Source organism: Semicossyphus pulcher, unplaced genomic scaffold (genome assembly GCF_022749685.1).
Source record: "Semicossyphus pulcher isolate SPU_LCO1_2020_fin unplaced genomic scaffold, fSemPul1.0.p SCAF_7, whole genome shotgun sequence".
NCBI lineage: Eukaryota > Metazoa > Chordata > Actinopteri > Labriformes > Labridae > Semicossyphus > Semicossyphus pulcher.
Window position 1 is genome coordinate 11,294,584 of NW_027211748.1, and position 14,112 is coordinate 11,308,695.

The following is a 14,112-nucleotide window of genomic DNA, read 5'->3' on the forward strand; positions in this document are numbered from 1 at the left end:
TCTTCAGTGAGCAGAGCATCGTCTCACTTTCCTTCTCCAGAACAATTATCAATTGGGTCTCGCATCAACAGGACTCGTGCCTCTTTTAGTTAGCTTCTAGTTAGCAACAAAGCTAGCCACCTATTTACAGCACAGCATGGTACAACTTGACTCAACTAGCCTCATTTTGGTACCACATACCTCTCTCAGTTTCATTTTCCATTGCAGGAAGTGCCCCCTCAATGTCGGTAGGTGGGTGTCTTAACTGAGCATCATAGCAGAGTTACGTGAAACCATTGTGACCTTGGTTCCAAGTTTCATCCACTGTCTTGGTGACAAACAGTAGCAGCACCGTGGAAATTGGGGGAGCTATGCCGGGGCTGACATTTTATAAAGCAGGGGCTCATGATTTTCACGCAACAAAAAATAACAAATTAATATGACTACAAAAAAAAACGAAATTCACTGATCCCTGGAATAGAATTGAATGAACGTTACTAAATGTACAATGTAAGCACAATTAAGTCTATACATTATCAATGAACAAATCAAATGTACACAACAATCACAAAAAAAGACAGTACAAAAAGCATCTGTGGATTTACTCAATACTTCAGTTCTGAACAAACAAGATATAATAAAGCAGATTCATCTTACGTCACTCTAAAAACTGCTGTTAGCTAGCGGCTGTCTGCCAGCTATAGCTTAACGTTAGCCTGAGCACACGGCACGACAGAAGTACCTTACTTTTAGCTTACAGTGTTAACTCGCAGTATTCATGCAGCTCAGTCCAACAGTCCAACAGTCCTTTTCCTCACCCTCCTCCTCATCGTCTGCATTATCCTCCATCTGTATAAACACAAGGTCTCCACCATGCTATCAATTAGCACTCTCATTGCTGGAAATTATTTGTCACCTGTGGTAACTGCTGGACAAGAAACTGTCAGCGTAACGCATGTTTATGTTCTCCCACACACACACACAATGACACTTGCAACAATAAGAGCCCTCAATCAGATTGCGCAACAAGCAGCAAAGGTCAAAGGTCATCAGCACTCATGTAAATTTGAAAATATGATTAAATTTAGCTTATATATATATAAAATATAAACTAGATGGATGTCTCCATATAGATATATTACAAAACCACTTTAACGGTTTAATGGAGGGCTTAACACCCAGCTACCCCACCCCTGCTGCCGTTTGATTTTTAAGGTGAACCTGAGACACAACCCTGTCTCACGTTATCATGAATAAATTGACTTAATTATGTGTAACCTGTTCAAATATCATGATAATTTGCTTGCACCCTGCCTATAAGATAAACAGATCAACTTATATAACATATTGTTCCTCGTGGTTTACCTCTTCAGTATCCTGTTTCTCAGCTCAGGACGGAATCCAAGAGGGGCGGAGAACAGAAACATAATTCATCATGATTTCAGCTTAAGGGGCTGACAGGGTCCAGGACCTCTCCTGTAGTAAACACAGTCATACAGATATTCTAGCTGTCGGCACAGGACAGCTTGAAATATAGCACAATAATCCCATTATCGCAGCTCGCTGACTTTGCTTCCAGTCAGTCAGTCAGGTTTTGGGTTTTCCCCTCATTCCTGCTGGATTAAATTCTTCTTATCTCTTTATGTGTAGTGTTGTCAGCTCGCCTTGGGGTTTTATTCGTAGACAGTAAAGTAGTGCCAAATGTGATTTTTGGCTTCATACAGTTTTGTCACAGGGATTTAGAAAGTGTGCTTTCTGCTCAAACCCTATTAATAAACATAAATCACCTTATCTTTTGCTAGGAAAGAACGCAGCTGCTTTGTTTCTATGTAAATTCACAATAAAATGGGGATTTTATCGGCTCTCACTCATAAAAAAGTCTTCTTTCTTTTCTGTAAGTAACTCTGTCTGAAGGGGAATCACATCACAGGTACTTCCCATGCTGTAAATCTAACATTTTATATTCATGTTTCCAAAAACTAAATCAAAAAGCAGAAATAAATCATTACAAGAGCTTTTTTTTCTGAGCTAAACTTGTCATGGTGAAACTTGGCTCTCTGTAGCTCTTTGTGAGAGGTGTGTGTGTCAAATGATCCTCTGCGTGGGAATTCCCCTCTTATCAGTCGGTCTGGAATCTGTCTGTGGCGCTAATGTTTGTTTGGGTTTGTGAGGAGCAGACAAAAAGATAGAGAAAGAGAAGAGAGAGGGGAACAGAAACAGGGAGAATGAAAAAAATGGATTTTTTTTTTGCAAAACATATTCCATCTTATCTTTGATCTGTCTTCTTCATCGCTGCATCCTGAAGATTTCAATTAGCAATATTATTATATAACGTTGAGGTCCTTTCTGCTTGTGTTTTATTCAACCAAGTCTTTACTTACAAAGCCTCTTCGAGGGGGCTCCGAACAGCCCCCACACAGAAATGGACACAGCACAAAGTGTCCCATTGAGACGTGTGAGAGGGCCCGTGCGTGCCTTGTCCTACAACGAGCTCTTATTCTACAACAGGCGGACTGGAGCTCAAACATACTTGTAGTAGGAGGCCTCTCAGTGTCTTGATTGTTAGAAGCCTGCAGAGATTGTATGGTGAATAGAAAAAGGGACTTGTCTTGAGGCTTGTAAAAACACTTCTCAGTGAAAAGGGGAAACATTTAACTGAAAGAGTCTGAGCCCAAATCTGACTTAGTGATCTTGTGAGCAGCTGGATCAAAGGAGTAATTATGCCCATACAGAGATTACATTGGAGATTTTTTTTGGTAATTCCAGGCACAAACTCCCATGTGATCTCATGTGTGAGACTATGAGCACATTTGTTTAATGTGTGATGTTCCAAAACCACATTTCCAACTTATCCCATATAATTCCCTTGTGAGTGTCTCACATGATCACTTGTATTCTTTCTCACTGTGGAATCACAGGGGACTTTCCATATCGAGCTAAGCTAATGAGTATGAAAGATCAATTTTTAACAACTAAGGAAAGTTGTTTGATTTGTCGTACCAACAGGAAGGACAATTTTCAAGATCCAGATAAAAAAAGAAAGCTCCAGAAGAAGCTTGTTCGTCCCACACGAGACTGAATGAGCCTGCTAACTAGGATGAAATGTATATTAGAAGGTTGTCTGTTACTCATTAAAAGTAGAAACACAATGTGGAAAAGCAGCTTTTGTCCAAGATGTTGTCTCTGGGGTCAAAGGTCAAATCCTGGAATGACATCACATTATTTCCCTGCTAATAGGTCTTCAAAAACAACTCTTCATTATGGCTCAGAATTATCTGAATATTTCATACCCCGTGATTATATCCGTAGAAAATCAGGTTAGTGCATATAAAAATGCTGCCTCACTTCTCCTTTGATGACTGTGCTCGTTCATGTCATGTGAGCGGTTGACCTGGTTGGTGAGTGACCTCAATCAGCTGCTGATCTGTCCTCTCTAAATGATCTCATTCAGCCGGGGGATAAGTTGTCTGTCCCATCGTGCTTCCCATCACATGAGTGTTGTTGACCACAGTGTGGTCTAAAGGCAAACTTGTACTTCTTTAATGCTACACTTCACTTTCAGGACATCACTATAGCAGTTTAAGTTAATGAATTGAATAGAAGAAAAGCTCTATTTTCCAAGGCTTATTTGAAAATGATAAATCTCATTATACATGGACTCATACTCCATGATTGATTTACATTGCTTTTATAGATATGATTAATCATCCGTTTATAGTTCAAGCCCTCTGAAATCCCCTCACAACACTGGATCTGGCTCCTCTTTGCATCCTCTGCATCACTGTCTTCCGACCATCTGTTTCCAGGCTCGGTGTGTTTCTGTGCTGTCAGCAGAGTCTCTTCCTAGCAAAGACATTAGTGGATTAACAGCCTCTCACACAAGGTGTCTCCATATTATTCAAGGGTGTGGACACAGTTTTTCTATAAGATCGTAAAATGCTGTCTCATGCAACACTGACTATAAAAGCAATACCAGTAGCCCATAAAAGGTACATGTTTACAAGTATTCCATCCCTGAAGTATTGAAAATTAAAATGAAAGAGGAAAGAGTAACCAAGTTAGAAAAACTCAGTTTTGTTACCAGCAGACATTTGCATAGAAAACTCACATACAGTATTAAAGGTGCTATATGTAACTTTCAGAAAATCCTCATTCCTAGCGACAGTCGGCCGTTCAGGGAACTGCAGTCAACCTTCTTGTACGCGCTCGCGTTGACAATCGCACGCATGAACGAGCATCCAGGGTTTTTGCCAAAGACACACAAAACAGAGCACGCTGGGTCTCGGAACTCACCGGCTGTTTACTTTTCACTGACGAGTCGTGTTCATTGACCGGTATGTTGTCCAAAATCAACACTGTTTGTCATAATATCTAAGTTAGTATCATGTTAGGTGGCGAAGTTATTTGTCAAACTAGACTGACAACACTGATGTACACACTCGGATAGTATTTTGGTTGTCATAACGTTAGCGAGCACGCTAAGGTTAGCCAACTAGCTCTAACATAACTACACTGCATGGATCTGGCATTGTGCTTCGTAACCATGAGTTAGCTGATGTTATCTACTCAACTGTGTTCTGCCATTGTTGCCTAACTGGCAAATCGTCTGCGACAGCAGACAAGCTAACGGTAGCTTGTTGCCAGCTTACAGCTGGCTGGCTAACCTTAGCCTAGGCAGGTAATGCAATGATATTGGCTAATAGAAAACAATCATTACACATTTGCTTTGTTCTGCTACATTATTACAAAATCAACACCGTTTGTCATGTTAGCTTGCAAAGTTATGCGTCAAGCTAGATAACTGACATACACACTCAGATAGTATTTTGGTCGTCATATCGTTAGAAAGCATGCTAAGGTTAACCAACTAGCTCTAACATAAATACACAGCATGTGTCTGGCATTGTGTTTTGTAACCAAACGAGCAAATCATCACCAGCATTAGCCAGGCGGGGCAGGGCGGTTGGAGAGAGCTGGGATGAAGCACTTGTGCTGTGACAGAAAAAACGCTGCAACCGGTGAGAGAACGCTGCAGGCAGGTTTTGTTTCTATGACAAAAACAAGTTATGGGTCTGTTTTGTTCCCCAAAAGCAACTGAAGGTCTCCATGATTCGCATGCCCTGCCAATGTTGACTCTAGTTTTCCCCCTGACGTCGATCACATTCCTGTTTGTTTTCAATATGTATTTATGGCCTATACAAAGATTTGTTTGCTCAGAGTGTCATGCAGTGTTAAAGAGTCCCACCTGTGTGATATTTATACAATAACAGATGTTAACTGAAATATTCCAACTGTACCTGATTCCATCTTTGATGATCACAACTGCTGGAAAGTCTCTTTGAACCATGGAACTGTTTTTGTTTTGCTTTGTCTCACATGTTTGTTGTTGTGTGGGCCGTATCTAACTTCCTCTGCACCTGACAAACAGGAAGGTGTATTTATGTCACTGTGTGTGTCTATGTGTGTTTACCACAGGATGTAAAGTAATCATAGTTGATCTTTCCACGAAGTACAACACACACAAACTGCCACTATAGACACCCATTTACTTTTCAACTCTATAAATAGTTTTTGTGGTTCACAATATACGCATGAGCTTATTGTGTGTAGCTCTAGCAAATGCTTGCACACACATGCGCATGCGCACACACACACACACACACACACACGTGAAGGACAGTCACAGTTTAGACTTGGCTCTGTGCTCAAAGGGCTGAGAGCCATCTGGACAGTTATGTTTTCATAAGCAGCAAGTTTGTATCAGATATCAAAGAACTGAAGCGGTACATGGATGTAAGCTAACTGTTTACAATCTGTCACCACCGGACCTCATCAGTCAAAATGCTTTACAGGAGTCGTACATGTACATATTTCTATTATCTTTGGAACTGTATATTCATCACAAAAGTGCCTTTTCTTGCATTAAACAGTGTGTTATATAAATAAAAATGACTTTCTTTCACGATGGTCACCTTGTCATGTAATCAGTCACAGTGACATAAAGTCGTGCCGTGTCATGGTTGGGAAACTGGCAACATTACATGTATGACCCCGACCAATCATCGTTCACGACCCTGCGCGATTTCATAGGTCATCGAGGGGGCGGGACAAGAAATTGTCAATCATACATTTACGCGTCAGAGAACTCTGTCATCCTATTGGTCGACGTCAGGGAACACGACGTAGGAGATGTCAAAGTAGGCAGGGAAAAAAAAAAAATCTGACATGCTAGACTTCCAGTCGGGGTGTCCTGGAGCGTCCCAGACGCAGCATCGCTGTTCTTCAGTTATGTCACACTACACGTCTGGTCATCGTTCCTGACGTTCATAATCGGGCCCGATGCTGGAAATCATGTAAAAATAGGCCTGAATTTGTGCAGTCTGATCCCGACAGTTTTCTAAACTGACTTCAAAGTGCTTTTAATCCATTTCGGACCAACTATAGAATCTGTAACACAGCAGATGTGGTGAATCAGTTTGGACATCACAGTTGAAGCCAAGATGCGTCAGTTATGACTGACTGACAGCCAAGTGGGAGGAACCAGGAGCAGCACCTTAATCTGAAAAATGTACCCATCAGGATCAGGTTGTATCTGAAAACAATATTAAATAGGCAAAGGTAGCAGAAGCAGTAAGATCGGCAGCACATTGTCCCAAGTTTTAATGCTCGACACTTTCAGAAAAAAAACATGTAATATCTTCATAAAAACACACTGGAAGCGATAAAGAGGCATATCAAACATTTGCAATTTGTAGTTGGGCACTTTTACCGAAAAGTGCCGTTTGTTAACCCCAACAAAAAACTTTATAATACTTTAGCTTAACCTAAACTTTGTCTGCAGAAACGCCTGAAAGAATGTACATATCTTAACCGGCATGGATGAGAGTGTGCATGTGTATCTGTGTTTTATGACACATGAAAGAATCACTTACCAGAAGTACTACGTGTGGTTAAGACAACTTGACAGCCTACCTTTAAGAAAACAGCATTTCGGGGGCTTAGGGTACTTTCCAAATGATTCTGTTAAAAAGTTTCTGAGAAGAAGAATGAAAAAATGAGATCTAAAAATGGGTAAAACAGACGGAAACCAGAAAACAGGTTGTGGTCGACACCTGAGCTGCTGTGAAAGAGCTTGGATTTTTTTTGTGTGAACAGATGATTCCTCCTGAGGGTCAAATCATGTTTTATGTTAAGGAGATGGATGGGAAAGCCATAACCATAATAAATCTATCTGGGAAATGAATGTGCGAACCTGAACAATGCATTAGGATGCAGCAGGTCCCAACACGGAGTCGTGGGAAGGGAAAGGGTCTGATGAAACTGAAGAAAAAGACTCAGAAACGCTCCTTCCTGAAAGGAAACAAGTGTTAGCTAAACCCTGCTAAAGTAAAAACCTTCACTCACACAGGCCTTGGCTGGAATTCATATGAGGAAGGAGCATTACAATAGCCTGTCTCTGACACACACACACACACACACACACACACACACACACACACACACACACACACACACACACACACACACACACACACACACACACACACACACACACACACACACACACACACACACACTGAGGGCTGGGCTGGGGAGAAAGAAAGCTCTTGAGAAAACAGAAGTTACTAATTAGGCATCGTCGTCCCACCGCAGTTAGATGTCTGGCTGAATTCTTCCTCTCGCTCTGCCTCCCTCCAGATGTTTGACTTCCTGACGCAGTGACTTTGGTTTTAGTGCTGTTTCATGTTCTGTTCTCACAGCAGGAGAGATTGTGGCTGATCATTAGTGAAGATGAATAATGAGCCCAGCTGAAACACCAAAGAGTAAGAAGAAAGACATGGCAGAACAACAGGAAGAATACATTTAACAGGAAGCCTGAGATACAGGATACCTGTGTAAAAGGATCCATTTGTATAGAATATCTTGGAATGGGCACAGGAAGTCTATCGGAGACCAAAATGACCATGAGAGTGATATTTTATTTCCCTGTATGCTGTTTTCAACAAAACTTCCTCAACATTTCCTAAACCTCTCCCCCAAAACAATGATCGTCCAGTCACAGCTTCACAACAGTATTAAGCACAGCTGGCCTGTAAAGAGCAACAGTGATACTCAACAGTTTGGACGTTTGTGTCATTTTTAAACCTTTCTGTAACAAAAACTACACCAGCAAAAGAATAAGATAGATTAAAATGTGTGTCTACGTGCTTTAGTACTCGGCTAACAAGCTTACAGCCTGAAGAGTTGACCTTGCACTATTTGTAAAGGGTGGCGTGTTGTTGGCTACATTACTTTGTGGAGTTTTAGGCAATGTTAAAGACAATATACCCATTCTTTCACCTTTCTAAAATGTTGAAGGGAGTGCTTCACTTAAAAGAACCAGTGTGAAAGATTTAGAGGGATCTATTGGCAGAAATGTGATATAATAATTCAGACAGAGGGTCCTCTTCACACAGTCAGCCATGTTGCACAGCCATGTTCTTAAGGAGGCCCACAACGGACAAACAAAAGTGAGTGTGCCTTTCACACGTGAGTTTTGCGCGTACTGTACGTTCTGTTTATCAGTCAGGTGCAAACTGTAACCTTAAAGCTAGCAGCCACTAAATTATAAATACTGCTCCTTTAAATGCCAATAGTAAATGAATGCTGCACAAAATAGCAATAATGCTGTCACCGTGCTGAATTTTTCTAACTGTGGTGAAACACTAACAAGCAGTTCGGCGGTTACTGCCACCCCAGCCCGCTGATGGAGTAGGTTTTGTTTATTTAACTACAGCGCATCCCCCAAACGGTAAAACATCATTGACATGAGTGAACACAGCATGAGCGGTGGAAATGTGAGTTTATCGACCACTACTAAGAGACTGCACACGGGCTCGTCTGCGCCGATTAGATCCACAGAGGGTTGAAGGGGTTTGTTGTTCATGCTTTCCTGGGATGCATGGATAGTGAGTTTACTGCGTCCCCTTTTAGCACACCTAGCAACGTCTCTGGATCTATGATATAAAAAAAAGGGCAGTGATGACGGTCACAGGGTCCATCCTGCAGCTTGCGTCACATAATGGCTGTATTGCGGTCATGCGGTTACCGTGACAGCCGTCAATAGCAAATTAACAGCAGATCAGTTTCATTGTCCAAAACCAACTACAAATAGACTCATATAGAAAAAGCTTCACAGCCTCACAGTGAGGTTTTTACTCTATCTACTACATCCCGATGGTTGTTGTGTCAACCCACAAAGTTTAAAATGGTAATTCTGAAAAGACGCAACGTTTGGCAAGTCTCCTTTCTTTATCCTTTAACTACAAATGTGCTGAGCTAAAATTGACAGGCAACAGTAAATAAGAGGGCTCAGTTAGGTTCATCTGAAGGTGCTGCATATTTGCTCAATACAGCTGGTCCTTGTTTTAATCAACTGTCCTTATTGACTATTTAGGCATTCAGAGGTCACAAATTCAGTATTGAGTAGCCTGTGAAAGAAGTAATTATTTTTATTGTGGGAAATTTTCATTTTACTCTGAGACTAAATTGAGTTGTCAGATGATAAACTGTATTTTAAGTTTGGTTTCTCAAATATTTTCAACATATGGCCCAGGATAAAATCAAAAGGCTCTGAAACAACGCGCCCTTCTTTTCTGAATCACTGTGGTTCTGAGTGAGTCACTGAAATGTGGAGAGAAAATTTCAGTCTGGCAGCAAAGGAGTGGATGACATTCTCCTTTGTGCTTTTAATGGAAAACAGAGGGAGAATGGTGAAAGGAAACGCACATTTCCTGTAGGACTGGTGTGTGACGTACGCAAGTGTGTGATGAACTCAGGAACAGGAATGTGACATCAGCAGCAGGATCCCGCATGAAGGAAGAGCCGCAGCCAACACAAACACACACTCGCACAAGTCACAGCCGGGAAAAGATGTGGCCGAGGGTCAGAGAAACAGTAACAGAGGAAGGGAGGGAGGGATGTCCCCTCCTTTGACTCCTTTTCCTTACCACCCACTTGGCCTTGCCTAAAATTCCCTTCCTCAAAGATTTAATAGATCCCAGCAGTTACGGGGACTTTTATTCCCTCGTAAATGTGAGGAAAAAAACAAAGCCACAAGTAAGCAATCTTCACAGGGAACACAATCATGGCAACTTTTCTTTTAACAACTGCTACAATCGTACCAGGAAGACACACAAACGCACAGCATGCTCACCAAACTACTGATTTTAACTACTCACGTGTATCCTTCAACCGGAAATCATTTCAAATTTGAGAGTCAGCGAAGGGATTCAACATGAAAACACACCATGTTTAAGGTGATAGGGAATTATCATCTTCTAAACGTTAGCTTGATGACAATCTTCCAGTTAACATTACTCTTTACACCAGGGGATGATGTGAGACTACAGTGTGTATACTTCTCTCTCTCAAACACCCACACTTTGCCATGGTGTAATATGTTTTAATTCATGTTGATTAAGCTTTTTATGGCCCTGTTTTTTTCTTGCTGTCTCTTCTACTAAGATCTTCTATTTACTCCAAAAATACCTGCTCTTATTGCTGGAAGCATAAAACGCATCACTTCCTGTAAATCTTTAGGTTTTTCCTGGAGATGGCTTACTATGTGCAGTTTAATATAGGTTAATATAGGTTGCTCTTCTGATGCATTATTACATCCTGTAGGAAATAGGATGTAACAGGCATATTCATGTTACAGCTTTTGTCTCAAGTTAGCAAAATGTTTCTTACACCTAACAATACTTGGTCTGGGTACATGTGTAGCATCCCCAGCTAGAGCAATGGTCAACTATTATGCCGATGGCTACAATTCTCAAACGATAAAGTAAGAGCTAAATGGAATAAACATTTACAAGTATATAAATAGAGAAGTCCTTAAGCTATTTCTTGGCTGCTATTTGAAAGTAGGCCTAAATAAGAAACTACTAAGTTAGCATCATAAAGCTTTACAGTTAAAAGAGATTGTGAACAACCTACGAAGTTAAAAAACAACAGTAAATACGCACAATATTAACTGTTAATGGTTACACAAAATATAACCAATACATTTAAAATTACTTGACAGTTACCTAACATTGAAGACCAAGGGTGATGCTAACTAATTAGCCTAACCTAACATAACCAACAACAGCCCAGCCTCAATAACTAACGGTCAAGGCTAAGCTAGCGGTGGCTATGTTGTTAGCAGGATAGCATTTTTCCACACATCACACTCAAATGAACAAGTGCACAAAACCCCTTTTAAATTTGAAACAGCATTAAAAGTCACAAAGACAACTATGGTTCGTACCTTGTCCACCTTCATGCTAGGTGCTAAAGTGCGCAGCAGGAGCATGATGATGTACCGATCTACCAGCATTTGCTTCTATCCGGTTTTGCGGCAGGTAGGTTTAAAATCCACCTTCAAAATAAAAGCCCAAATCAATTGCAGACAACATTAAAAAAAATAGTCCATTAAACCTTGTATAAAGCAAGTTGTAGATTAATTGTGAACATTTTATTTTAGCAGCTAGAGTGAGGAATTCCTTTATTACACACTGGATCTAATTTTATTTGTTTGTTGTATACATTTTTCTATCTGTCATGATAATAAACTCACTAAAAGGATCGCAGACATGGATCACAATAACATTGCAATGCCCTAAAATATGACAAGAAACACAGGCAGACAGACAATGATGCATGTTTTAAACACACCCTCAGGTTAGCGGAACTTATTTGAAGTCAAAACAAAGGCGAACAGTAAAATGATGACTCAAACCTTCTCTTTTAAACATGCCTGATAGCTTACAGACCACATGTCCTGGGTTCACTCTGAACTACTCTTTTTACCATAAACATGCTGCTTGCTTTTCCTGGAAATTGATGCTGAGATAATTATTAACTATAGTGTGGGTGCATTCACTTTCACTTTTATCTACTAATAAAGTGGTAAATATTATGGTTAACCGCTGGCATTGACATTTGACCGCCTGTATTTAGATTTCTGTTGACTTTGTTGGAGCAATATTGTCATTGCTTTAGACCTTAAGACTTTTAGAGGTTAATATTATCATAGCCAACAACTAAAACAAAGTAACATCACTTTGGACCACACAGTAGGAACTGCAAAGTTCAAAAGAGGTTAATGGGACAGGCCTGTAAATAATTAAGAGTACAGCTAGCTTTCCTCTTCTATTTGTATATACCAGTGACGCAGATAGCGTAATTACCTTAAAACAGATTAAAAATGAATTATCATTGGAAGTTTCCCCCTATATCTCACTTCCCTACGGGGGCATACATCTGCACAACTCTTTCTGCATCAGCCTCTTTCTCTGTTTGCGTATCGTTAATCATCACACCAGAACGAGTTAACGTCACTTTGTGCTGCTGTGACACTAACATACTTTGTAAATGATCTAGACATTTTAGCAGTGGTTAAGGTGTCCTTTCTGCTAATGCGTGAAATTCAAAACAAGTAGGGGGGAAATAATTTAAGCTCCTCATCAAAGATACAATCCCAGACTTTGTTATTATGATGTATGTGATCATGTAACACCAAAATACTGGCCCCACATATAATTGTAAGAAAAACTAATTTAATTTCCAACATTGACATCAGACGAGGCCAGGCAGAGATTATTACTTACACCTCAGAAGTAGGTGGCTGAGTGAAGTGAATGTCTCACGCTGCAATTAAAGATGTGCAATCAGCACATTTTGGCCTTCAGAGCGAAGCAGCCTTTTGATCTCATGCTGCTGCCCCAGTTTCCAGCGAGCAATCAGAAGGTTAGTTTGATGACATTTCACTCTCTCTCTCTCTCTCTGTTTCTACGGGGTTTTATAGAGCAGCTGCCAAGTGAGTCCTGTCTATCTGTAGGCCCTTTTCTTTTGTATACACACAAACACACTCACACAACACTAAACAACCCTCTAACAAGGCTGTTTTGGCTCTCGTTGCCTCTCTGAGTGTGTTCATGGTTGGAAAGAGCAGCGCTGCATCATACAACAGCTGAGAGTGTGGCAGGGAGCCAGGCTGGATGTGTGTTATGTGTTCATTCGCCTAAAAACCAGCTTTTATGCTGATCATGTGTGTATAAATCAACTTCATGTGTAGGTGTGTTTGTGTGCACATGCCAAACATGTGTCTATGTCCATATCCTACATTGGTATCCCATGTGTTATGTCTGTTTTTCTCATATTTCAGCCTTCTCACTCCCTCAGAGCTGCCTGCCTGCCAATAAAAACAAGGATAGAAGCTCTACTGGTTAATAAAATAACACTTCCTTTCAGCACAGTAAGGTTTTTAACCATTTATTCCATCACAGCAGAGCCTATGTTACACAATTATACCAACTATGTGATTGAATGTTATCTAGTCCTTTATCTGCACTTGTCTTTGTAAGGTATTATAGCAATGCAAACTATTACTGAGACCATTACAGAAAAATGAGCCCCATTCCTTCATAGATAATAGAACTAGTTTGACAAGTCAAACATAATGATGTGCCCTTGTGATTGACGTCATACCTTACGACTATTTTCGTCTTATCTGGAGATGGAATCTCTCCGCTAATAATATATGTACTGTATGTGTGTACCTGTTTGAATCCAGATCTTTTATTGCCTCTGTCTTCTTCAATAAAACCAGGAGTTATGCTTAATTAAAGCTAGAAATGGGCCTGTTTTATCCAGTTTTAATTCAATGTTGGTGTATAATATGTCTAATCTCAAAGTCATGATAATGCTGTGACCTTGTATGCCAGGTTCCTGCCTAAATGAATGTATAAATGAATTTCCATAATAAAGAACAACACTGAGCTGCAGTGTACAAGTGCAGATATTAAAGAAAGGACTTTGACACGTTCGGTTCCAGTGACGCTGTTTGCTTAATGAAGTCACACTCCGCTGTACTAAATTCAATGAGCAACTGTACTACGTCGTAGAGCACAGACTATTTACAGTCATTCATTTCACATGTCTGTACCAAAGCTGTGATAAGCCATACATATTCATGAGCCTCACTGCATACACAGTTTGGTCAAGGAAGCTCATTTTGCCAGTGTGAAGAGGCTTTGGTGAGGAACTTAATCGGGGCACCAATGATGTAACTAACAGGGCTGAAGGGCAACAAGAGCAAGCAGTAGATCC